Raw genomic sequence first — 26,992 nt, forward strand, 5'->3', positions numbered from 1 at the left:
GGTTTATCTGAACGTGCTTGAATATCTCAAGCATCTCTTGCATGTTCACTCCGGATTTACCTAATGCTCTTGGCCTTTCTAACGCCTCAGGAAAGGGGGCTTTGGGAATGTAGGATGGTGAAGGCTCAGATGGAAGAATCTTCTCGCTTTCCTGAGGTAAAATATTAGGGACAGACTGCTTCTCGCTTATCTTCTCTCTTTCTTCTGCAGCCTCCCTCGCTTGGTACTGCTTCCCACTCCTAAGGGTTACTACTTGAGCTTGCTCTTTATGTGCATCGGTCATATGCAAGCTACGCATGGGTTCCTTTCCCTTAGGGTTGACAATAGGCTGGCTAGGCAATGTCCCCTCACTTCGCCTGCTAAGTGCCTCGGCGAGCTGCCCCATTTGAGTCTCTAATTTTGCAATAGACTGGGTATGTGAGCTCAAAGCTTGCAAAATCTTATCCTCAAAAGATTGACTATGTAAAGGTTCATGAGACTGGGGTTGAATATAAACAGGTTGGACTGGGGGATAACTGGATCTTTGAAATCCAGGCGCATAACCGCCTTGACTTGGTTGACTCTGGGAAGGGTTGGGTGGGTGGATCTGTGAGTTGCGCCATGAGAAATTGGGATGATTTCGCCAGCCCGGGTTATAAGTGTTGGAAAAAGGATTAGGTACGGGCCTAGCGAAGTTTTGAGTCATCTGAGCTTGCTCTTGGACAAACTCAGGATATTGTGGCGCAACTGGGCACTCGAAGACATGGTGTGCAGGACTCGCACACAACGCGCACACCTGCATGGCAGGGGAGGGACCCGACAAAAACTGATCTAATTTCTGGGACAGTTGGTCTACCTTGTTGCTCAACTCAAGGTTCATCCCTAACTCGAAAATACCTGCCTTCTTAATGCTATCCTGTGCAGGTGCAGCCCTATCGAACCGTGAGGCTGTCGCATGGTGCATCGAATTCTCACTCAATGTCTCAAAAAGTGACCATGCTTCATCCTCACTTTTGAGTATAAATGTGCCCCCACACGCGGCATCCACCATTTGACGGTTCTTTTCAGTAAGACCGTCATAGAAATATTGCACCAGTTGCCAGCAAGGCACCTGGTGGTGGGGACACTTGTGGAGAAGATCTTTCAATCTCTCCCATGACTCATGAAACTGTTCTCCTTCAGTTTGGGAAAAACTGGTTATCGCTTTACGAAACTGGTTCGTTTTACCAATTGGGAAATATTTCTTTAAAAATTCTCTTTGGATATGTTCCCAAGTGGTAATTCGAACAGTATCTAATGATTTTAACCAACTCTTCGCTTTGTCCTAAAGAGAGAAGGGGAACAGGGTCAACCTCATCGCATCATCTCCAAAGTTGTTGATTCGCACTGTCGAGCAAATCTCCAAAAATTCATCGAGATGACGATATGGGTCTTCATTACTAAGGCCATAAAACGAGGGTAACATTTGGATCACACTGGCCTTTATCTCAAAATGGTTTTCTCCTACATCAGGTCTTGTGACGCAGGAGGCGGGAGTGTAAGTGTTGGGCATGAAGTACTCCCTCAGAGGACGAGTAATCTGCTGATTCTCAGCCATGGTTGCAGATCTCTGGGCTCTCCTAATAAGGGACTCGGGGTCCTCAATCGGCTCTACCAGCTCGGGGTCAAGTGAACGTCGCCCTTGCATACACCTCGTAATAGACCCGTGTAGCTCACGTCCTAACTTTGGGTTTTTTACCTAACTAACGCACTAAGCGGCCAAACCACGCAAACCACAAAGCGAGTAAACTAAAAACGACAAAAACTAAACAATCACCACGCAAGTAAACATAACAGAGATGATGCTAAGAAATATAAAATCTATGTGTACGGTACCAATCGTACACAGTCACCTCTAAGGGGGTCCTAGTAGGTGGGCTGTGCAGAAAAGTAAGCTAGTCTCTACGCTATGCACATACGTGGTTCTAAACCTAAATGCAACACAAACACTAGGCAATAAAGTGAATACTAATATTACGCCGTTCCCCGGCAACTGCGCCAAAAATTTGATGTCTTCTTTTAAATCGTTGTAATTTTGAAAAAGATTTTTTATATGAAAAACATGTGAAAACCAGACATCAAATAATAAAAACCGGTTCTCACTAGTGGATGAGACCGGGTCGAACTCAGGGAACAGGAATATTTTGTATTCAAGCACACAATTCTAAACTATTCTTTATTGCTGAATTATTGAAATGTAAAATGTTTAAGAAAAGTAAAAACAACTAGCTATTACAACAAATGAATACCCTTCGCAGAGAGCGTAAAGTGCAATATTTACAAACCCAATTAAAATTCTAATTCTAAACTGAAAAGTAAAAATCTTCTATCTTCGTACTTCGTGTCACATAATCTCTTCCGCTCCACTCTCGTGCAATCCTGCACAAGTCCAACGAAACACGAGCAGTACACGAAAGAAAAAACAAAAACTAACTAACTAAATGTTAATACTGAAATGACAATTCATTGAGGAATTCTTAACTAAGTAATACTAACTGCTAATTAACTAAGGAATCTAATTACTCTAACAGCTAACTTAACCATTAGTATCAAAACACTTCATAAGAATCAGTGAGACACTTAGAAAAATACATGTAAAATTCAGTGAAATTCAGTAATCCAATCAATGAACTTTAACATTCCATAGATGATACTAGTATCAAACTGTAATAAACTTCAGATTTTCAACTGTGCTCAAAATCCACTTAATAATCAACAAAACTCAAATCTGATATAGTGAATATCAGTTAGAAAAATTTCTGGTAATCAGATTTGAATTTTACTGATAGCAGTAAAAATTCACTTGTTCACATGCCGATGTACTCATGATTAGCCCTAAATGAATCCTGATTCCTCTTTACAGCATGATTAAATTCCTTTTTACATCAGGACTAAAATTCTAATCCGACATTTTCAATTACTGGTTCAAAAACAGAAAAACAATGTAAATCAGAAAAACAATGTAAAAACAGCAAAGCAATGTAAATCAGAAAAAATGTAAAAACAGAAAAAAAAAACTGATTCAAAAAAATCAGGAGATTCCGGCTGATCATTAATCCGATATTTTCAATTTGAAGATCAAACAAAGTAAATCAAGAATCACTTGGAGCTATTTGATCCAAACATCTAATCATTCACACTCAAATAATCCATCACCGGAAAACTCATTCAGCCGGACTTCATCTGCCGGAACTCAGCCTTTTAATTCATATGATCGACAAAATTTTAGTCACAAGTCATCTACTCCTAATATTGATTTAGATTCATTATACAGAAACTCCTTCAGCAGATTCCGATCAAGAATTTTTTTATCAAAGATTAATGCAAGTGATCGGAATCCTTCATCAAAACACTATTCCGGTAGGTCCCTGTCAATCGCCGGATTCCTCTTCAGCCATTTTTTTTTCTTTTTATGTTTTCTTCTTTCTTTTTTTTCTTTTTTTTTCTTTTTTTTTTATTTTCCAAATTGAGATTCAAACATTATGCAGATTATCATTCAGAAAGAAAGAAATAAAAACGAAGAAGAAGAAGAAGAAGAAGAAGAAGAAGAAGAAGAAGAAGTTGCAGAACACTCACCGTGAACCTGAGGGGTTAGAGTAGAATGGCCGGCCTCCTCCCGTACGCCGCCGTCGTTGCTGGAAGTCTCTCCACCGGAAAATAGGGAAGAAGAGAGAAAGAGGAAGAAGGGGAAGAAAAACTCAGGAGAAGTGGAGAGGAAGGAGAAGAAGAGAGGGTTGTAGCTTCAGGAAGGGGGAGACAACGATTTTTGCGTTTTTGGGGGATTTTAAAAGAGTTCAAACCGGTTCACCGGTTTGAAACATTTTTATTATAAAAAGCAAACCGGTTAAACCGGTTTGTGTTTATTTTTTGCAATTTTTCAAAAATCAAAAACTATGTACCAGTTTATTATAAAATTTTCAAAGATTTAAAAACAAAACTTATTTATGAACTAAAAAAAAACTATTCTAACAATTTATATTTATATTTAAATTTTTTTCCTAAAAAAAAACACTTAAAATGAATAAAAAAATATTTTTCTCTATTTTTTTATTTTTTTATTTCATTTTTAATTGAAAACTAAAACTAAACTACTATGAATATAACAAAAACTAAAATATGCATAAAAATGTAAAATAAAACTATTTTTCATGCATTTTCTATTTTTAAATCATTTTAGCACATTTACTCGAAAACTAACATAAAATTGAATTTTTGAAACATTATTTCATAAAATCATGCATATTTCAATGTTAATTAACCCTGAATTATATGCATGATCAGGCATCATATAAAGTCATATAAACTTCCTCATTTTAGCAAGAATAGAGGAGAATAAAAAATCATTTGCCATAATTGTAATGAACCTGGTCATATTAGGCCTCAATGTCCTAGATACAAATATAGGCCTCAAGAAAAACGTGTTGCCGCTGCACCATCAAAACAAGATGAGGATACTCTGAATCTCAAAGACCTCACCAAATCATTATCTCAACTAACAGAAGCATTGCAACTATTACTCAAAGGATCTACTTCAGGAGCGGCCATTGCATCCTCTTCTACTCCTGGTATGTGTTCTTGACTTCTTGATTCAGGAGCTTTTTTTCATATGACCCCACATAAGTCTATATTATCTGAATGTCAATCTAATTCGAATGCATCTTTTGTTTCCACTGTCGATGGCACTGCCTTGGAAATAGAGGGTGTTGGAACCATTGTTGTGAAAAGCGTTGAGGCGTAGCGAGGCGATCCACCAAAATCTGAGGCGAGGCGTAAGCCTCGAGGCGCAAAGCGTAAGCCTAAAAAAAAAATTAAACTTAAAAAAAAACTATAAAAATTATCTAAAATTATAAATAAATAAGGAATGCTTTATTGATGAAGCGCCAACCAACACGAAATAAAAAATCTTAAATAAATATGAAAAAAATATGAGACTAACATGTAAAAGTAACATTAATGCAACAACTTGATCTATATAAGTATCTAATTGCATAAATATGAGCATTCATTCAATAAAAAACTAACATTAACAACAAAATGCATATTAACACTAACAACATCATGTCATAATTAAAAAATGCATGTTAACATTAACAACCAAATGTTAATGTATTTGTCCAGAATTCTTCAAAATGAGAGTGTTAACATTCACAATTACAACTGAAAGTCTTAAAAAACATATAAATGGCCAATAGCTTTATGATATGAATTAGGGCCTAGGCTCTTGTTGTGTGTCGTCATCATCAATATTTAAGTCTTCAATATCATCATCTGAAGAATCCATATAAATAGGTTCTTCTTCATTCTCTGACTCTTCATCATCTACACTTTCTTCATCCATGTCCTCAATTACTTCTTTTGCTTTTCTTTTTCCTTCAATAAAAAATCATGTATTAAATATTTATGTTATGTAATTAAAAAAATACATTTATATTCATAGCTAGGTAAAAGGAATATAACTTTACCTCGATCTCTTGAAGACATGTCTTGCCTAGAACCACTTTGTGAAACATGAGGTGAAGTGACTTTTTCAATAGGCACATGCTGAATGACATTTATGTCGAAGTTCGGATCCAACCATGAATCCTCCAACCAATTGGGATCATTTGGCAACACTGGATCTTCCTTCTCCACAATCCACTCATCGTCTGAGTCTATATGATCTAGACATATAGGGTCTTTGGTAGCCCTCCTCTTCATATCTCTCTCTCTTAATTTCATATTGTACATTACAAAAACCAATGCATTCATCTTCTCTTGTTCAAGTCTATTCCTTCGTTTTGTATGCACCTATAATTTCAAATCATTGATAATCAAATATAAGATAATTAAACTTATAAAAATATATTTCAAAAATAAAATACAAAGTCACAAACCAATGAGAAAGTACTCCAATTCCTCTCACAGCCCGATGCACTGCATGTCAAAATTAAAATTCGAATTGCAAAATTCATAAACTCAGGATTTTCGTGCCCAAATGAACTCCACCAATCAGCTGCATTCAAATAAAATAATAAAAAATTGATAAAAACATTAAGAATGTCATAATTAACAAAAACATAAAAAAATATTGACAAATAACAACATAATTGCAAACTTACCAGGACTTTTTAATTTTCTTGTTGTAACAGCTGCCTCTCTGCCAAACAAGCCTTTTGCCTTTTTAAATGCATTGATTTGTGTTGTAATTTTCAACCAAATATTTGCATCAGAAACTAATTTTTCAACACAATCATAAAAGTCACTCATAACTTCTTCATCAGGGTTGAAATTGTCAGCATAATGAAAATGTGGATTTAAATAATAGGTAGCTGCATGCAAAAGATTATGAAGTTGCAAGTCCCATCGTCTATCAATGATATCCCAAATAGGTTTATATTTTCTTTCGACATTGTCAAGGTTTGAAGCAATTTCCTCCTTCGCTCTATCCATTGCCTCATACAAAAATCCCATAGCAGGTTCGTCTGCATCAACGAGTCACAACACTTTCACGAGAGGTAGTGTAGCTTTAATTGCATATTATATGGCAGCCTAAAACTTATGATCATTAAGAACAATATAAGAAATGTTCTTAGCATCAGATTTCTTATAGTAATTAGATGTTCTAAAATTCGAAGATAAGAACATCGACTTTAACTCTTTCTTATAACATCCAATACTATGAAGTGTAAGATATGTTGTGGCAAAACGAGTGATGGTTGGACGCAGAAGTTCTTTCTTCTTTGTGATTTTTTTCATTAAATTTAATACCCATGCATGATTATAAATGTATCGTCATTTTTTTTGCCTTTTCCATTGTATCTTTAAAAATTGATATCTTTCCAATATCTTCTAACATAAGATCCAAGCAGTGCGCTGCACATGGTGTTCAAAAACATGTTTTTCCTGCTGTTAACATATTTTCAGCTGCCACATAATTTGGTGTATTATTTATAATGAATTGCACCACATCACTTTCACCAACTTCTTTAACAACTTCTTCAAACAACTTACACAAATTTGCACCAGTTTTTTCCATGTCGCTGATGTCAACGGACTTCAAAAATACTATCCCAGATGAGCTGTTCACAAGAAAATTAATTAAGTTTTTTCCTTTTTCATCTGTCCAACCATCTGCCATAATACTGCAACCAACCTTTGGCCATTCTTTTTTGGACTCTTTCAAAATTTCATGAGTACAATCTACCTTGTCCTTCAAAATCCACGCTTTGATCTCATGATAAGAAGGCGGTTTGAACCCTCGCCCATAATTTACAATAGCTTCTACCATTACACCAAAATATGGACTGTTGCAAAGATTAAATGATAAGACATTTGCATAAAAAAATCTACCAATGGCACGACATACATTTTTTCTTTCATCCCTTTTGAAAGCAGTGTTTATTGTGGTTTGTCGTGCTTCTTTGTTCACAAAAAGGTCCATAGGACCACCTGTACTTGTTTTTGCATCACTACATAATCCACTAGTTTCTTTATTCACATTATCGCCTGTTGATGATCTAAAATAGACACTTCTTCCGGTATCTAACCTGTTTTGTTCTAACTCTTGTTTCTTTTGCTTCTGATCCTTTAGATGATTCTGAAAAAATCTTTTCACCTCAAGTGGAACCGCTCCGCACATGCTTACACCATGCTTTGTGTAAGCTAAGTGATGTTTTAGCCTATAGATGCCTCATGTAGTCTCTTTATGACAGTAATTGCAAATTACATGTCCTACGAGTTTGGGATCTTTAGTAAGATTTGGAACTTTAACTCTATGATCCCATCCTACATCTTTTGCCATTGTTCAACTGCAAAAATACATAACACAAAATATATATTAACATCATGCATTCTGCTGACCACATTATATGAAAACAAATGCAAAATAGACAATCCTGGTGTATAAGCTATATAGGAATCCTAGAAAAAAACATAATTGAGCAACAGGAGCTACGTTGCTCATGTGTGTGTGAACACCCCAAATTTTTCAAAATCTTTCAAAAATTCCCTTTTTGCCCCTGATATCATTTCATAAGCAATTGAGTCACTTTTAAATCTAAATTCCAGTTCATTTCTCAAGTCTTACTGAAATTAAATTCATTTTATATGTCTGACTTGATTTTGGATCCGGACCCATTGTCCAGATCCAAATCTAAGTCTCGTTGTCCAAATTTTAAATTAAATTTACAGAAAATATCAAAAATAGTTTTAAAATAGCTCGGACAGTCCATCCGACATCCGTTTGGATCTATCATCTTGTATTTCTCGATTCGAGTGTCTAAACTCGAACATTTTCTTAAAATCTGGGTCCAAACCCCCTTTTTTGAAGAAATTTCCCCGAAATGGTCTGAAATTTTCAGGAAAATACTTTTGTAAATATTCCTTTTAGAAAAATACAAAAAAAAAATTAGGGTTTTAGTCTTTGTTTTCTCAGATCTTCATTCTAAAAATACAAAAAAATAAAAATACTCAGAAAAAAAAATAAAAAAATTTCAAAAATAAAGGAAGAAAATCGCAAAATGGTTTTTAGAAACCTGTTTTTGAGAAAACTTTTTAAAGAGGCCCTTCTATGGAAAAACGGTATTTTCATTTAAAAGTCGAGTTAGGGTTTTGAAAACCCTAACTCTCGCCTTCTCCCCTTTCTTCCCCTCTCAGCCGCCTCTCTCTCTCCTCCATGGCCAAACCCTCCATCACAAACTCGCTCTCCTCCACCCATCTTCAACCAACTTCTTCCCGAACACTCCTCCCTCTCTTTAATAGAACCTTTCCATCTCCTCTAAAAGGACCGCGTTTCACCCCACCATCTTCTGATCTCTCTTTGCACGATCCGTTATCACCTCCCCATTTCCCTTCTTCAGCAATACCGCTTCTTCACCCCTCGATTCCCCTCTTCCTCTTATCTCTTCTCTCAGCTTTCTCTTTCCCGATTCCCTTATCCGGCTGAAGGAAGTCGACTATTCTAAAAAATCTGCAGCCACAGTTTGATTTGTCCTCCAGCAGCCAAAAAAAAAAATCCATCTGAGATTATGAACTCAAAAGTGTGAGAATGTAACTGATATCAAATTTTCTCTGGAGTTAACAATATGGGTTCTGTTTTATTCAAATATTTGCTATCTGCACATGGTCAAGCTAGAGGTTATGGAGAAGTTCTTGGTCCGTTCTACCAGAAAAGGCACTTTGGAATCACGACATTTGTAGGAAATAATGTCTCGTAGAATGATTGATCACAGAGTATGAGGGGCTCTTTCGTGAATGCTTCTGAATCATATAAAAAAGAGAATGTCGGTTGAGTCTCACAGTAACCCTCATTCCAAGTTCAGCTGTGAATCCTGCTTTATTAAATCAAGCCCCTAAGCTTTGATGTGAGTTTCAATGACTTGCCTACAAGAGATGGCGTCTGATCTGTCCTCCAGATTACTTCTCTTGGCTGTGCATTACATGCATTTGTCAATGGTGAGTTTCAAGCACCTAAGCTTTGATGTGAGTTTCAAAACCTCTTCAAATTAAATCTTGTGCTTTCTAAGAAATTGTTGATATTCCCTCATAATCACCTACTGATATATGCTTTGATTATAACCTGTGTTAACCCTGTTGAAACAAATTCAGGGGCTACATCTGTAGAATTCAAGACATGAAAGCCATTTTGTTTAGCAGTTACCTTGAAAATTTTGAAAATATCAGTCTACTCAGTTACATGATTACCCATTTGTCTTCAAAGTTTCTGATGCTGGGAATATCCTAGGTTCATGATTATACAACTATCATTCATCTGCAAGTGATGGATTGATGAAATTTGGTAAAAAAAGAAAAAAGAAAAAGAAAAGGGTGTTGTTTGGTTTTCCATCAATCTCTCATGACTTAGGTGACATTGACGACAATCGTTTGGATAATGGTCACAAAAATAGCTTCAACAACTTCAAGGTGGTGGTGTCTCTAGCTCATCCAGGTGGTGGTTCCTGTCAACTATTCAGCCATCATGGATCTGTTGCCCTGCGGTTCGCGTTCATAAAAAAAGAAAAAAAAATATAGAGGTTAGTACTCCACCATGATACCCAGCATATGTACATTGAATCATCGGATTCTGCAGAACAGGTAAAATTGTTATAATCGTCATCCTGTCTTCTGTAAGTTGTTGTAGCATAACATTTCCTTTTCTTGCATTGCTGTAGAATAATGCCCTTTACTCTTCCCTGAGTAACCCCCCTACTGCTGAGTGCGTCCGCCACCACATTCGCTTTACCCGGATGGTAAGCGATGGAAAAGTCATAATCCTTCAAGAACTCCAACCACCTCCGCTGCCTCAAATTCAAATCCCTTTGAGTGAAAATATATTTGAGGCTCTTGTGATCGGACATAACCTCAAACTGTTCCCCATAGAGGTAGTGGTGCCAAATCTTCAACGCGAAGACCACTGCCGCCAACTCCAAGTCATGCGTGGGATAATTCTTCTCATGCACCTTCAGCTGTCGGGAAGCATATGCTATAACCCTTCCGTGCTGCATAAGAACACATCCTAACCCAGTCCCTGACGCATCGCTGTATACCACCAAACCACCCGTACCGGACGACAATGACAACACTGGGGCCGTGGTCAACCATTTCTTTAATTCTCGAAAACTATCCTCGCATCGAGGGGACCATTCAAACTTTACCCCTTTCTGCAACAACCTAGTCATTGGTGCTGCAATACGAGAAAAGTCTTGGATAAATCGATGGTAGTACCCCACCAATCCCAAGAAACTTCTTATATCAGCCACTGTCTTTGGTTGTTCCCAAGACAACACAGCTTCTACCTTGGCTGGATCAACCTCAACACCCTTTTCTGATATTACGTGACCGAGAAACATCACTCTATCGATCCAAAACTCGCACTTTGAGAATTTAGCGTACAACTTATGTTCCCTCAGCGTCTGCAGTACAATACGCAGATGCTCCCTATGATCATCCACGCTTTCCGAGTAGATTAAGATGTCGTCAATGAACACGATGACAAAAGAATCCAGCCATAATCTAAAAACACGATTCATTAGATCCATAAACGCCGCAGGAGCATTGGTGAGTCCAAAAGACATCACCAAGAACTCATAATGCCCATATCTGGATCGGAAAGCTGTTTTTGGAATATCCTCAGTCTTAATCCTCAGTTGATGATATCTCGACCGAAGGTCAATTTTTTAGAATACTTTTGCCTTTCTCAATTGATCAAACAAATCGTCAATTCTCGGCAGGGGATACTTATTCTTTATGGTCACTTGATTTAACATGCGGTAGTCAATACAAAGCCGCATAGAACCATCCTTCTTCTTAACAAAAAGGACCGGTGCTCCCCAAGGAGACACACTTGGTCTAATAAATCCCTTGTCCAGAAGTTTCTGCAATTGTTTCTTTAATTCTCCCAATTCCGCGGGCGCCATACGATACGGAGCGCGAGAGACTGGTGCCGTGCCAGGCACTAGCTCAATTGAGAACTCCACTTCCCGCTGCGGGGGAAGCCCCGGTAAGTCCTCAGGAAAAACGTCTGAAAACTCGCAGACAACATCTAACTAAGTTAAAGGTATCGCCTGATTATCTTGAGCGGATACACTAGCCAAGAACACCATGCAACCTTGCTTGTAATACTTGGATACCTTCAAGGCGGAGACGATCTTTACTCCACTGGTCGGTCTCTGCGGAAGGAAAAACAACATAGACAATTCGGGGCGCTCCAAGATCACTTTCTTGCCCCGACACTGGAGAGTCGCGTTATGTTTTGATAACCAATCCATACCCAGGATAACGTCATAAAAGGTCATATCCAAAATAACCAAATCAGCGGACAATTCATGGCCCTCGATCACGACGCATATCGCGGGAAAATACTTCCCGCAGGAAGAAGACACACCCATTGGTGACATCACATCCAAAACTTTTTCGAGGCTAGAAGGAACTAAATTGAGTGATTTTGCAAATGCAGAAGAAATAAAACTGTGGGTTGCACCCGAATCAAACATCACACGTGCAAGATGATCAACAACTAGGAATATACCTTCGATCAGGTCAGGCTGATCGTCCTGAGGGGCTGCTGTAGTAGCGTAGACTCGCCCATTGGTTCTGCGTGGACCTTGTTGTTGTTGCTGTTGGGGCCTCTGTTGTTGTTGGCCGGCGGCTGCTGGCTTGTTTGGGCAGAAGGGAGCGATGTGCCCTGGTTGCTGGCACTGAAAACAAACCCCTTTGAACAATGGACAGAAGCCTGGTTGATGGCTCTTGCCGCACTTACGACACACGGGCGAGGCCCTCCCCTGCTGCCTCTGGTGCTGGGGTCGTCCCTGTTGTCCCCCACCATGGGTCCGCTGTTTCTTGCCACCATGCACTTTACCCCCAGTTGGTGGATTCTTCCTTGTTCCACCAGAAGAACCTTCTCCGTTGCCACCTCCTTTCTTAAACGTAGCTCGTGACTTCTCCCAATCTTTGGTTAGGACACTGGCTGACTCGATAGCATCGGCCAACGTAGGAGGCCGGCTAGTCAGAACACGAGTCCTCAACCCATCTTTCAGTCCGTGCACATATTTGGCCGCCCTTGCCTTCTCGCTCTTAAAGAGGTTCGGACAATACTTCTCGAGATTCCGGAACCGGGTAGTGTACTCCACCAGACTCATGGTTCCCTGAGTCAGATCAAGGAACTCTCTTTGCATCTGTTCCTCAGCATAAGGAGGAAAGTATGCATCCAAAAACTCATCCTTAAACAATTCCCAGGGAATCCCGTCCTGGCCGGCGAACTTTACCCTTCGCAGGGTATCCCACCATTTCTTGGCATCTCCCTGCAGACGGTACGTGCCAAATGGAGTCTTTCTGTCCTCGGGAACAAGTAGGACGTCGAACGCTCGTTCCATTTGTTCGACCCAGCTCTCGGCGGCTTCTGGATCCGACTTTCCTGAAAAAGTTGGCGGGTCCAACTTCAGGAACCTTTCGAACGAGACACCACCCACATGAGTACCGATGTCGACCGGATGGTCACGCGCCGCCGCCTGAGCCACCTGCTGCCTGAGCAGCTTGCGCCGCCTGCATGGCCTGTGCAGCCTGCAAAGCCTGAGCAGTCTGATTTGCCTGAGCCGTCATAGTCTCAGTCAGGGTGTGAATGGCTTCCATCATAAAGTCTCTCTGCTCCTGCCAGTTTGCGGGAGCAGCAGTAGATGTCGAAGCACCTCTGCGGGTATAATGTGACATCTACAACACCCACATTATTTACATGATTAGCCTCATAGTGGTCCTACCCTCTTGGGTTTAATCACGAACAAGAACGTTCGTAAAAACATATTAAATTTTTAATTCCATACTAATCAAACACATCGAACTATGATGTTTCGGGTCACAACCAGTGGATGTTTCGGGCAGGGCTCTCTTACAAAAATAAAGATCTCTTATTACTTAGGGATGATAAAAATTTCAGTCCTTTATGGTGGCTCTGATACCAAACCTGTAACGACCCCAACTCCTTCCTTTTCAAAAATGCAAGAATTTTTTTTTTTTTTTATATACAGAAACCTTCCCAAGGATCTGGGGTCCTCACAGTTCCACTTTCCATTGGATATCCCATCACCACAAAGTACTGACAATCATCATCAATGAGTAGTAACACCAACCATTTATTCATGAGCCAAAGTAAATTGTTATTATCGTTCTTTATACAACCAAAGAGTACAAGAACTGAAGAGAACAATGGAGTCAAAAACAAAAATAAAATCCCTCTGCCACTGCCGAACTATCCACTCCAAAATGTGAACCTCGTCCATCCATAGTGAACAGCTCATCTCTCACTGCTCTCCATTTCCTGTAAAACCAACGAAGTAGAAGGGTCAGAACAAATTTCTAAGCACTACTAATTCAAGGAAATTAGGTGAGACAAAGATCATGAGTAAGATTTCATATGTTGGTTTGAGTGAGTGCAGATACAACCAACATGCAACATCCGATCCTGCATAAGTGTAACAGATTTATTCATACTCACGGCTAAAGTACAGTAAGACAGTAACACATAGAAATACTAAAACATTTCAGCATGCTTTTTAAGAAATGAATTGCATACATTTACCATATCATGAACTAGAGATCATTTCAATTGATGCATGACATAGTGCAAAGAAGAAAATGCATGACTTCCTTATTATCATACACTTACATTTGAGTTTTCTTTCCATATGCATGATGTAAAATCCCATAAAAAAAAAAATCTGTTTGGACCCGGGCCGGGTCGGGTCCGGACCCGACCCGGGCCCCTTTTTATGTTAGGGTTTTAAGAAAAACCCGAGCATTCGGGCGCCGCTACCCACCCCCCTTCTCCCCCTTCTCTTGCGGGAAGATTTGGGAAACCCACCAGGGGTTTCCCCTTCCGGTGCCCCCCTTCGCCTTTAAGAGAGAGGTTGGAGGGCGAGGGGAGTCTCGCCCCCCTCTCGCAGCCCTCTCGAGCTTTCCCCCGTCCGCGCCGGTCACCTCCCTCGCTGCGCCCTGTCGCCGACGCCGGCCACCGCTCCCAGGTACGCTCCTCCCTCTTCTCTTCTCCTCCCTCTTTTCTTCCTCACCCCCCTCCTTGTCACCTCGCCGGGAGGCCGGCAGGCTCACAGCCGCTGCCGCAGGCCTCCCACTGCCTCCCTGTACCATCGGGGCCCCGATAGGTGGCTTACGCAGCCCCTGTCGTCCCCTTCTCTCGCTGGATCACCTCGCCGGGAGGCCGGCAGGTGGCTCACAGCCACTGCCGCGGCCTCCCACCGCCTCTCTGTGTCGCCATGGCCCCGACAGGTGGCCTACGCGGCCCCTGTCGTCCCCGTCTCCCTCTGCGAATCGCCGGAGTGCCGGCAGGGGACCGGTGGCCCCTGCGGCACACCTTTTTGCTGCCACTACGTGCTGTCGGCAGGGGTTGGCCCCTGCCAACCTGTGCCTTCGGCAGGGGCTGGGCCCCCTGCCGTCTGGTGCTGTCGGCAGGGGTGGCCCTTGCCGACCTGTATTGTCGGCAGGGGCTCAGCCCCTGCCACTTCGTGCTGTCGGCAGGGGTTGGCCCCTGCCGTCCTGTGCCTTCGGCAGGGGCTGGGCCCCCTGCCGTCTGGTGCTGTCGGCAGGGCTGGCCCTTGCCGACCTGTGTTGTCGGCAGGGGGCTCAGCCCCTGCCACTTCGTGCTGGCGGCAGGGGTTGGCCCCTGCCGACCTGTGCTTTCGGCAGGGGGCTGGCCCCCTGCCATCCTTTGCTGTCGGCAGGGGCTCAGCCCCTGCCACTTGGTGGCCGTCGGCAGGGGTGACCCCCTGCCACTGCGCTATGTTTAGGCTGGGGCTTGTTCCCCCACCGCTTGTTTGTTTTCGGCCAGCAGGGGCACACCTCTGTTGCCTCTCTTTTTCCTATAGACAGGATTGTCCTTCTTTTGCTCCGCATTATTATTAACATAGCACTGTTGCAGACCTCGCATCGGACCCTCGCTCTGGCTCCGCGGCCCGAGCCTCGTATCATCTACACGCGTAGACGCACGCAGCTGCAAGACATCCCGAGGTAGGGGAAAGTCGCACGAATAGTGTATATGAACTAAATAAAATAAGACTTCTGAGATAGAATAATTATTTTTGCATATTTGCGTATCTGAAGAAGTGTGTGTTGATCCATGTTTTACTCTGTGTGATTCTTTTGAAATTGCATAATGTAAATTCTTTGGGTAGACTCATTCTAGAAAAAAATCAAGTAGTTTACTTGGCATGCCTGTTTACGTGTACAATTACTTAACTCATAATTGTCTATTATGCATGCTTGTTCCTTTGAAACTGCATACTTAAGATAGATTTTGTGAAGAGACTCAAAACCACTGCAATTGCCATTATAACCAAACCTTAAGGCAGGTACGGTATGAATTTTATGTAAGATCATGGAGAGTAATTGAAGGGTGAAATCTATACTTTGCTGATTTTTGATATGGTAATATCGGCCTCCACAGGCCAATTGCTCAGAAAAGCAAAACATGTCAAAAGAATCATATACCAGTATGTTGCCCTTCCATCGTAGTTGTACCTCTAGGAAGGTACGATCGTACTTTTGGACAAGTATGTCCCATGTGGGTTACGATGGTGGGATGATGAGGTTGTGGCAACCTCGATGAATGCTATTAGCAAAATGCTGAGATCACATAAATTGGTGACCATTTCGCCTTCACAGGCAAGACGCTCGAGTGGGTCTAATGGACCAGAGCATATAGGATGGGACGACGGTTAAGAAACCCCCGTCGTACCCATCCGATCTTCACGGTTCATCAAGGGAGAGGATGGATGGTACAAAGACTCCGATGAACAGGTTGTTAACAACCACCCCACGAGCAAAAGACTCGGTTTTCCCCAGTCATCGGAGTTAGGGGAATTGGGATTACCATAAATTATCCTAGGTGGTAACTCCCAGGCACTTCTGCAGAAGTTGGATGCATCCATGGGCCACGAATGCCTTTGGGGATTTACTCTCTTGGTCACTGACCGTCCCCTTAGGAGCGGACTCAGTCAGTCATCCGGGTTAATGAAAACACCTGACATAATAAACCCCCGGATTGGTCTCGGCTGTTTCTACGTTTCGCGTCTGTGCGTACCCACAGGCCAGTTAATATCAGAACTTAAATAAGATATTCATGAATAGATATAGATGACTGAGACTTACACTGCTTCTCTTTGCACTTATTACATTTGCTGGAATAGACTACAACTGCTTTAACTGCTTGAATATCATAATTGCCTATCTTATGAATGTCCTGTTTTGTTTTCATTCTACTTATCTGTTCGTGCACCTACTAGTTTGTTATGAAACTGACCCATTTCATGGGCAGGTGAGGAGTAGGACTTCACTGGCAGCCGATGGCGTGGTGCAACGTGGATCAAGATTCATTTCCTTTCTGCTGGCGGATCGGCTCTGAGACTTTTTGGAGTTTTTCTTAGATTTATTGAACTTTGGAATAAAAGACCCATTTTGTAATAAACTGCAGATTTTAATCGATTGCTTTATTTCTTAAATTCTTTTAAGATGTTGTACATGTGAATGATGGTTTTTCAGCTAACGTACCCAGGATTGTTGACTTGTGTCCCTTTCTAAAATGTCTTCCGCTGTTGTTTTTAAATATTAAACTTTAAATCTTTGAAAGGTTTTTCGATGAGGTTTTCGAAATCACAAGTCGAAATTTTGGGGCGTTACAACTTGGTATCAAAGCCAGATCAGAAAGAAGTGAATTTTGACTATTGAGCATCCCATCGCGCTGTAAGTAAACCTTTGATATTTCATAGCATGTTTAGACTAAATGATATTCTTGTCTTATTCGTAGTACCGTTGGATATATGGATCCAGTTACTGGTTTTAATGATATTCGCGGTAGGAGCACGCGTAGTGTACGTGGTCGTTCCGTAAGGGGGAGGGGTGGACGTGAGATGTTCGGGGCTGGTTACTGGGCTAACCGCCCTCCTCTACCCATTTTTACGGATGAGCAAGGCTTCTCACTACCGATCGCCTACCAGATACCCTTGGCAGCAGCATGGGCTGAAGTGCATGCTCGAGAAGGTGGTTTCGTGCCTTCACACATTCGGGTGCACCATCAGACACCACAGGAGTCATCGGAAGATTTTGTTCCCCCTGAGTTAGCAGAGGAGTTTGGTTTCTGCGGAGAAACAGGCCACACCATGGATGCTTGCTTCCACAAGGCTGAGCATGACGACAAGATCGCAATTTCGACTGCCGGGGAGCAACCGCCACCTCCGGCAGACCCAGTGGGCGGTGTATCACCCACATATACACCTGCGACGGATTCTTCAGATTATAGCCTTGGCTCACCGGAATATACTCCGGCGACGCCCCTTTACGGGCAGGAGCCCTCCTACGATGAGTCACTTCCCTTCACCCCTAAGCGCAGATTCAGGCGCACAGGCAATAGAAGGGAATATTTTAGGAAGTACTCTAGTCGTCCCTAAGGGGAGGTAGCACGCACCCAGTTTTGTTGGAGTCTGTGAACTCATTTATAACTGCGGAATATAACTTTTGCTTATGTACCAGCACAGCTGGATTCTAAATATTTGACTCTCGGAATAAAGATTTATGTTATTGCCTTTGTTTCTATACTTATGCCTACTGGTACGTCTTCAGTATTTTTGATTTTTATCTTGGTTGCTTTTAAGGATGGCGGGAAACTCAAGCCACAGCATGGCCGATGAGTTGCGTGAACAGAGGGGATTCATGATGGATACCCTCAACTCCTTAGCTGAGGCGATTCGTAACCAGGGTCGTCCCCATCAGGATCCGGGTTCCCTTGCTGGGAATGCACCAACCGCCACATATGAGAAATTTCTGAAGCTAGACCCTCCTACTTTCTCGGGCAAGGTTGATCCTGACTTGGCGGAGAGTTGGGTTAAAGAGGTGGAACGGGTGTTCCAAGTGTTGTCCGTTCCTACTGATAAGAAGACGATGTTCGGGTCCTTTCGTTTGAAGGACGACGCTCGAGAATGGTGGGACACTACGCGGGAGGTGCAGTTTCCGTGTGCTGAGGTGATTCCGTGGGAGGCCTTCCGAAGGGTTTTTCTCGGAAACTATTTCCGTCCTCATGCGAGGGAAAAGAAGAAGGTGGAATTTCTGGAGCTGTGCCAGGGCAGCTTAAGTTTGAACGATTATATCGCCAAATTTCAACGGTTGGAGCGCTATTGTCCTCACCTATTCGAGGATGATCATGAGCGTGCCGGGAAGTTTATTCGCGGACTGAAGGAAGGACTCAGGCATAGGGTTCTCACCAGCATGCCCGCGACTTTTCCTGCGGCAGTAGCAGCAGCCACCCTACTGAACGAGGATTGGGAGCGTTCGAAAAGTGTGCAAGCCAAGAAGTCAACCGCGTCAGGTGGTGAGCAGAAGAAGACATTTTCCGGCGGCCTAGGGCAACGACCACCTTTCCCAGAGAAGACTGAAGCAGGGAAGAAACAGTTTCCTCCAGCAAAACGCCAGCCACATCAGGGCCCTCCACCACCCAGGCAACCGTCGAGTGATAACTGCCCCAGGTGCAAGAGGCCTCATGTGGGACAATCTTGTCCGCGGGACACTGGCGGATGCCTATACTGTGGCAAGATGGGCCATTTCATACGCGACTGCCGGAAGAAAGCAGCAGATGACCTCAAGCGAACCGGCAACGTATCTCAGCCTCCTCGACCACCTCATCAGCAACAACAGCGAGCACAACCAAGCAGTGGCAGAGAGCCGGGTCGAGTTTATGCAGCCACGGTCGATCAATTGACCAAAGGGGATCTCGTTCAAGGTACCGTTCTTGTTGCTGATCAAGCAGCTTTTGCACTCTTTGATTGTGGTTCCACACATTCGTTTGTTTCAGTAAAATTCGTAAAACAATTGCATATAACGGTAAAAACGCTTGTTAATGCATTAGACGTGTATAACCCCGTTGGGAAGAACACGGTTTGCACCACTTTCATACCTGAATTGGACGTAGTTGTGGCAGAGCGGCACTTGCCTGCTTGTGCTATCCTGCTGGAGATGACTGAATTTGACGTCATCCTAGGCATGGATTGGTTGCACAAGTATCATGCCAAGATCTTTTGCCGTGATGGCAAGATCGTTTTATCACCTCCAGGCTCTTCGAGAGTAGAATTCAGAATTCCCAGACCTGTTCGAGAAAGCCGGAGAATCTCGGCGCTTAAGGCGCAGAACTTTTTGCGGAAGGGATGCACTGCCTTTTTGGTTAGTGTTATCCAGTCAGATCCAATGCCCATTCCCATCAGTGAGCTAGATGTTGTTCGCGATTACCCCGACGTTTTTCCTAAAGAGCTGTCGGGACTTCCACCGTCTCGTGAGGTAGAATTCAATATTGAATTGCTACCAGGTACGACACCAATCTCCAAAGCACCCTACAGGATGGCGCCAGCTGAGCTTGAGGAGCTGAAGAAGCAGTTGCAGGAGTTGTTGGATCAGGGATTCATTTGCCCCAGCGTTTCTCCTTGGGGAGCTCCTGTGCTCTTCGTGAAGAAGAAGGACGGGACCTTGCGGTTGTGTATCGACTATCGAATGCTCAACCAGGCCACAATAAAAAACAAGTACCCATTGCCGCGTATTGAAGACTTGTTCGATCAGTTGCAGAAGGCCAAGGTTTTCTCGAAAATCGATCTTAGGTCCGGATATCATCAGCTCAGAATTAGGAATGAGGATATTCCTAAGACGGCCTTTCGGACGAGATACGGACATTACGAGTTCACAGTCATGCCGTTCGGACTTACCAATGCCCCCGCAGCTTTCATGGACTTGATGAATAGGGTGTTCAAGCCATTTTTTGACACGTTCGTGATCGTGTTCATCGACGACATCTTGGTGTACTCAGAAAGTCGAGAGCAACATCGAGAGCACCTAACCGTTGTGTTAGAAACCTTGCGAAATGAACAGTTGTATGCCAAGTTCTCTAAATGTGAATTCTGGCTCGAGGAAGTCATGTTTCTGGGACACGTTATTTCTAAAGAAGGAGTGTCCGTGGACCCTGCAAAGGTGGAGGCTGTGCTTGGTTGGCAACAACCAAAGAACGCGCGTGATATCAGGAGTTTCCTTGGACTAGCAGGTTACTACCGAAGATTCATTCAGGATTTTTCTAAAATTGCGTTACCCCTGACAAAGTTACTGAAGAAAGAGGCTAAATTCTTATGGGACTAGAAGTGCGAGGCGAGTTTCCAGTTGTTGAAGGAGCGACTTACCAGTGCTCCTATTTTGACCTTACCTTCTGGTAAGGGCGGGTTCGTGATTTATACCGATGCCTCTGGGTCAGGCCTAGGGGCCGTGCTGATGCAGAATGGGAAGGTGATCGCTTACGCTTCTCGACAACTTAAAATTCACGAAAAGAACTACCCAACTCATGATTTAGAGTTAGCTGCGGTGGTGTTCGCACTAAAGATATGGCGACATTACTTGTATGGGGAGCAGTTTGAAGCATTCACCGATCATAAGAGCCTTAAGTACCTATTTTCACAGAAGGAATTGAATATGAGACAATGACGTTGGCTTGAATTCCTCAAGGATTACGACTTCACCCTCTCCTACCACCCAGGAAAGGCGAACGTTGTGGCTGACGCTCTCAGCCGCAAAGCACCGGAAGTTTCGATTAATGCTTTATTTGCTGGATGGAGGTTGGTCGAAGACCTAGCCTCATGGGAACCTTTCGCGGTCACTCAAGGTTTAATCGGCTTATCTCACCTTGTTGCTCAACCTGAGCTGCTTGCGAGGATCATCAATGGACAGAAAACGGATGCACGCTACGAAAAGTTGAAGGCTCAAGCGATATTGGCAGATACACCTTTTCGTCTGAAGGAGGATGGAAGTATATGGTTGAGGGAGCGCCTTTGGGTTCCTGATGACCCGGTTCTTCGAGATGAAGTTCTTGCGGAAGCCCACAAGTCTAGGTACACAATTCACCCGGGTAGCACGAAGATGTTCAAGGACCTGCAACGCAGTTATTGGTGGAACGGTATGAAGCGAGACGTGGCTGAGTATGTCTCGAAGTGTTTAACGTGTCAGCAAATCAAGATCGAGCACCAGAGACCCGGTGGGGTCATGCAGCAGATAGAGATCCCTCTATGGAAGTGGGAAGATGTTACCATGGACTTTATAGTCGGTCTTCCGAGGAAGCGGAGGAAGCATGACGCGATTTGGGTGATCGTAGATAGACTCACCAAGACGGCTCACTTTCTACCTATCCGTCTCAACCAATCGTTAGATAGTCTTGCTGATCTCTATGTTAGAGAGATTGTGAGATTGCACGGTGTTCCAGTCTCGATTATCTCCGATCGTGATCCTAGATTCACTTCAAGGTTTTGGGGACAACTTCAGTTGGCGTTGGGCACAAAGTTAAAGTTTAGTACTGCATTTCACCCTCAGACGGACGGGCAGTCGGAGCGTACGATTCAAACCTTGGAAGACATGCTTCGAGCCTGTATGATGGACTGGAAGGGAGAGTGGGATTCCCACATCAGTTTGGCGGAGTTCGCGTATAACAACAGATATCATGCGAGCATCGGGATGGCCCCATACGAGGCTTTGTATGGGAGGCCATGTCGATCACCTGTTTACTGGGACGAGGTTGGCGAGCGAAAATTGGAGGCACCTATAGTCTTGCAACACTATACTCAACAAGTGCAGATGATTCGGGAACGACTCCGTACCGCTCAGAGTCGGCAGAAGAGCTATGCAGATAGACGCCGACGAGAGCTTACCTTCGATATTGGTGAGATGGTTTTTGTTAAGGTATCTCCGACGAAGAGCGTATTTCGGTTCGGGAAGAAGGGAAAGCTGAGTCCTAGATACGTCGGACCGTTCGAAATCCTGGAGCGGATTGGAGAAGCAGCTTATCGCGTGGCGTTACCTCCGCAGTATGCTCAGATCCATAATGTTTTTCACGTATCCATGTTGAGGAAGTATGTTCACGATCCATCGCATATCATTCATTATGATGATGTGGACATTAGAGGGGACTTGACTTTCGAAGAAAGACCAGTGGAGATCATCGACCGTCGTGACCAAGTGCTTAGATCAAAGACCATATCATTTGTAAAGGTTCGGTGGCAACATCATGGGATTGACGAATGTACTTGGAAACCTGAGAACGATATCAGGGAAAAATATCCTGACCTGTATTTTGATTCTTTAAGGTAATAGATATTTCGCGGACGAAATTCTTTTAAGAGGGGTAGGATGTAAAATCCCATAAAAAAAAAAAAAAATCTGTTTGGACCCGGGCCGGGTCGGGTCCGGACCCGACCCGGGCCCCTTTTTATGTTAGGGTTTTAAGAAAAACCCGAGCATTCGGGCGCCGCTACCCACCCCCCTTCTCCCCCTTCTCTTGCGGGAAGATTTGGGAAACCCACCAGGGGTTTCCCCTTCCGGTGCCCCCCTTCGCCTTTAAGAGAGAGGTTGGAGGGCGAGGGGAGTCTCGCCCCCCTCTCGCAGCCCTCTCGAGCTTTCCCCCGTCCGCGCCGGTCACCTCCCTCGCTGCGCCCTGTCGCCGACGCCGGCCACCGCTCCCAGGTACGCTCCTCCCTCTTCTCTTCTCCTCCCTCTTTTCTTCCTCACCCCCCTCCTTGTCACCTCGCCGGGAGGCCGGCAGGCTCACAGCCGCTGCCGCAGGCCTCCCACTGCCTCCCTGTACCATCGGGGCCCCGATAGGTGGCTTACGCAGCCCCTGTCGTCCCCTTCTCTCGCTGGGGATCGCCGGAGTGTCGGCAGGGGACCTGAGCCCCCTGCGACCCCCCTCCCTGTCACCTCGCCGGGAGGCCGGCATGTGGCTCACAGCCACTGCCGCGGCCTCCCACCGCCTCTCTGTGTCGCCATGGCCCCGACAGGTGGCCTACGCGGCCCCTGTCGTCCCCGTCTCCCTCTGCGAATCGCCGGAGTGCCGGCAGGGGACCGGTGGCCCCTGCGGCACACCTTTTTGCTGCCAGTGCGTGCTGTCGGCAGGGGTTGGCCCCTGCCGACCTGTGCCTTCGGCAGGGGCTGGGCCCCCTGCCGTCTGGTGCTGTCGGCAGGGGTGGCCCTTGCCGACCTGTATTGTCGGCAGGGGCTCAGCCCCTGCCACTTCGTGCTGTCGGCAGGGGTTGGCCCCTGCCGACCTGTGCCTTCGGCAGGGGCTGGGCCCCCTGCCGTCTGGTGCTGTCGGCAGGGCTGGCCCTTGCCGACCTGTGTTGTCGGCAGGGGGCTCAGCCCCTGCCACTTCGTGCTGGCGGCAGGGGTTGGCCCCTGCCGACCTGTGCTTTCGGCAGGGGGCTGGCCCCCTGCCATCCTTATGCTTCCGGCAGGGGCTGGCCCCCTGCCATCCTTTGCTGTCGGCAGGGGCTCAGCCCCTGCCACTATGTGCCGTTGGCAGGGGCTCAGCCCCTGCCACTTGGTGGCCGTCGGCAGGGGTGACCCCCTGCCACTGCGCTATGTTTAGGCTGGGGCTTGTTCCCCCACCGCTTGTCTGTTTTCGGCCAGTAGGGGCACACCTCTGTTGCCTCTCTTTTTCCTATAGACAGGATTGTCCTTCTTTTGCTCCGCATTATTATTAACATAGCACTGTTGCAGACCTCGCATCGGACCCTCGCTCTGGCTCCGCGGCCCGAGCCTCGTATCATCTACACGCGTAGACGCACGCAGCTGCAAGACATCCCGAGGTAGGGGAAAGTCGCACGAATAGTGTATATGAACTAAATAAAATAAGACTTCTGAGATAGAATAATTATTTTTGCATATTTGCGTATCTGAAGAAGTATGTGTTGATCCATGTTTTACTCTGTGTGATTCTTTTGAAATTGCATAATGTAAATTCTTTGGGTAGACTCATTCTAGAAAAAAATCAAGTAGTTTACTTGGCATGCCTGTTTACGTGTACAATTACTTAACTCATAATTGTCTATTATGCATGCTTGTTCCTTTGAAACTGCATACTTAAGATAGATTTTGTGAAGAGACTCAAAACCACTGCAATTGCCATTATAACCAAACCTTAAGGCAGGTACGGTATGAATTTTATGTAAGATCATGGAGAGTAATTGAAGGGTGAAATCTATACTTTGCTGATTTTTGATATGGTAATATCGGCCTCCACAGGCCAATTGCTCAGAAAAGCAAAACATGTCAAAAGAATCATATACCAGTATGTTGCCCTTCCATCGTAGTTGTACCTCTAGGAAGGTACGATCGTACTTTTGGACAAGTATGTCCCATGTGGGTTACGATGGTGGGATGATGAGGTTGTGGCAACCTCGATGAATGCTATTAGCAAAATGCTGAGATCACATAAATTGGTGACCATTTCGCCTTCACAGGCAAGACGCTCGAGTGGGTCTAATGGACCAGAGCATATAGGATGGGACGACGGTTAAGAAACCCCCGTCGTACCCATCCGATCTTCACGGTTCATCAAGGGAGAGGATGGATGGTACAAAGACTCCGATGAACAGGTTGTTAACAACCACCCCACGAGCAAAAGACTCGGTTTTCCCCAGTCATCGGAGTTAGGGGAATTGGGATTACCATAAATTATCCTAGGTGGTAACTCCCAGGCACTTCTGCAGAAGTTGGATGCATCCATGGGCCACGAATGCCTTTGGGGATTTACTCTCTTGGTCACTGACCGTCCCCTTAGGAGCGGACTCAGTCAGTCATCCGGGTTAATGAAAACACCTGACATAATAAACCCCCGGATTGGTCTCGGCTGTTTCTACGTTTCGCGTCTGTGCGTACCCACAGGCCAGTTAATATCAGAACTTAAATAAGATATTCATGAATAGATATAGATGACTGAGACTTACACTGCTTCTCTTTGCACTTATTACATTTGCTGGAATAGACTACAACTGCTTTAACTGCTTGAATATCATAATTGCCTATCTTATGAATGTCCTGTTTTGTTTTCATTCTACTTATCTGTTCGTGCACCTACTAGTTTGTTATGAAACTGACCCATTTCATGGGCAGGTGAGGAGTAGGACTTCACTGGCAGCCGATGGCGTGGTGCAACGTGGATCAAGATTCATTTCCTTTCTGCTGGCGGATCGGCTCTGAGACTTTTTGGAGTTTTTCTTAGATTTATTGAACTTTGGAATAAAAGACCCATTTTGTAATAAACTGCAGATTTTAATCGATTGCTTTATTTCTTAAATTCCTTTAAGATGTTGTACATGTGAATGATGGTTTTTCAGCTAACGTACCCAGGATTGTTGACTTGTGTCCCTTTCTAAAATGTCTTCCGCTGTTGTTTTTAAATATTAAACTTTAAATCTTTGAAAGGTTTTTCGATGAGGTTTTCGAAATCACAAGTCGAAATTTTGGGGCGTTACAACTTGGTATCAAAGCCAGATCAGAAAGAAGTGAATCTTGACTATTGAGCATCCCATCGCGCTGTAAGTAAACCTTTGATATTTCATAGCATGTTTAGACTAAATGATATTCTTGTCTTATTCGTAGTACCGTTGGATATATGGATCCAGTTACTGGTTTTAATGATATTCGCGGTAGGAGCACGCGTAGTGTACGTGGTCGTTCCGTAAGGGGGAGGGGTGGACGTGAGATGTTCGGGGCTGGTTACTGGGCTAACCGCCCTCCTCTACCCATTTTTACGGATGAGCAAGGCTTCTCACTACCGATCGCCTACCAGATACCCTTGGCAGCAGCATGGGCTGAAGTGCATGCTCGAGAAGGTGGTTTCGTGCCTTCACACATTCGGGTGCACCATCAGACACCACAGGAGTCATCGGGAGATTTTGTTCCCCCTGAGTTAGCAGAGGAGTTTGGTTTCTGCGGAGAAACAGGCCACACCATGGATGCTTGCTTCCACAAGGCTGAGCATGACGACAAGATCGCAATTTCGACTGCCGGGGAGCAACCGCCACCTCCGGCAGACCCAGTGGGCGGTGTATCACCCACATATACACCTGCGACGGATTCTTCAGATTATAGCCTTGGCTCACCGGAATATACTCCGGCGACGCCCCTTTACGGGCAGGAGCCCTCCTACGATGAGTCACTTCCCTTCACCCCTAAGCGCAGATTCAGGCGCACAGGCAATAGAAGGGAATATTTTAGGAAGTACTCTAGTCGTCCCTAAGGGGAGGTAGCACGCACCCAGTTTTGTTGGAGTCTGTGAACTCATTTATAACTGCGGAATATAACTTTTGCTTATGTACCAGCACAGCTGGATTCTAAATATTTGACTCTCGGAATAAAGATTTATGTTATTGCCTTTGTTTCTATACTTATGCCTACTGGTACGTCTTCAGTATTTTTGATTTTTATCTTGGTTGCTTTTAAGGATGGCGGGAAACTCAAGCCACAGCATGGCCGATGAGTTGCGTGAACAGAGGGGATTCATGATGGATACCCTCAACTCCTTAGCTGAGGCGATTCGTAACCAGGGTCGTCCCCATCAGGATCCGGGTTCCCTTGCTGGGAATGCACCAACCGCCACATATGAGAAATTTCTGAAGCTAGACCCTCCTACTTTCTCGGGCAAGGTTGA

The 26,992-nt window shown here is 44.3% G+C and overlaps 1 protein-coding gene and 1 non-coding gene across 6 annotated transcripts in view; both read left to right on the plus strand.

Annotated features, from left to right (window-relative positions):
- The window catches only part of ABCB27 (transporter associated with antigen processing protein 2), a 270,112-nt gene that overhangs the window by 161,155 nt on the left and 81,965 nt on the right, over positions 1-26,992 (plus strand). The window lies entirely within an intron of this gene.
- LOC149837688 (small nucleolar RNA R71) lies at positions 1,089-1,194 on the plus strand. Its single transcript, XR_016432308.1, has one exon. It is a non-coding gene; the product is annotated as a small nucleolar RNA R71 (small nucleolar RNA).

Source organism: Nuphar pumila, chromosome 5, assembly GCF_984573655.1.
Source record: "Nuphar pumila chromosome 5, dmNupPumi1.hap1.1, whole genome shotgun sequence".
Taxonomy (NCBI): domain Eukaryota; kingdom Viridiplantae; phylum Streptophyta; class Magnoliopsida; order Nymphaeales; family Nymphaeaceae; genus Nuphar; species Nuphar pumila.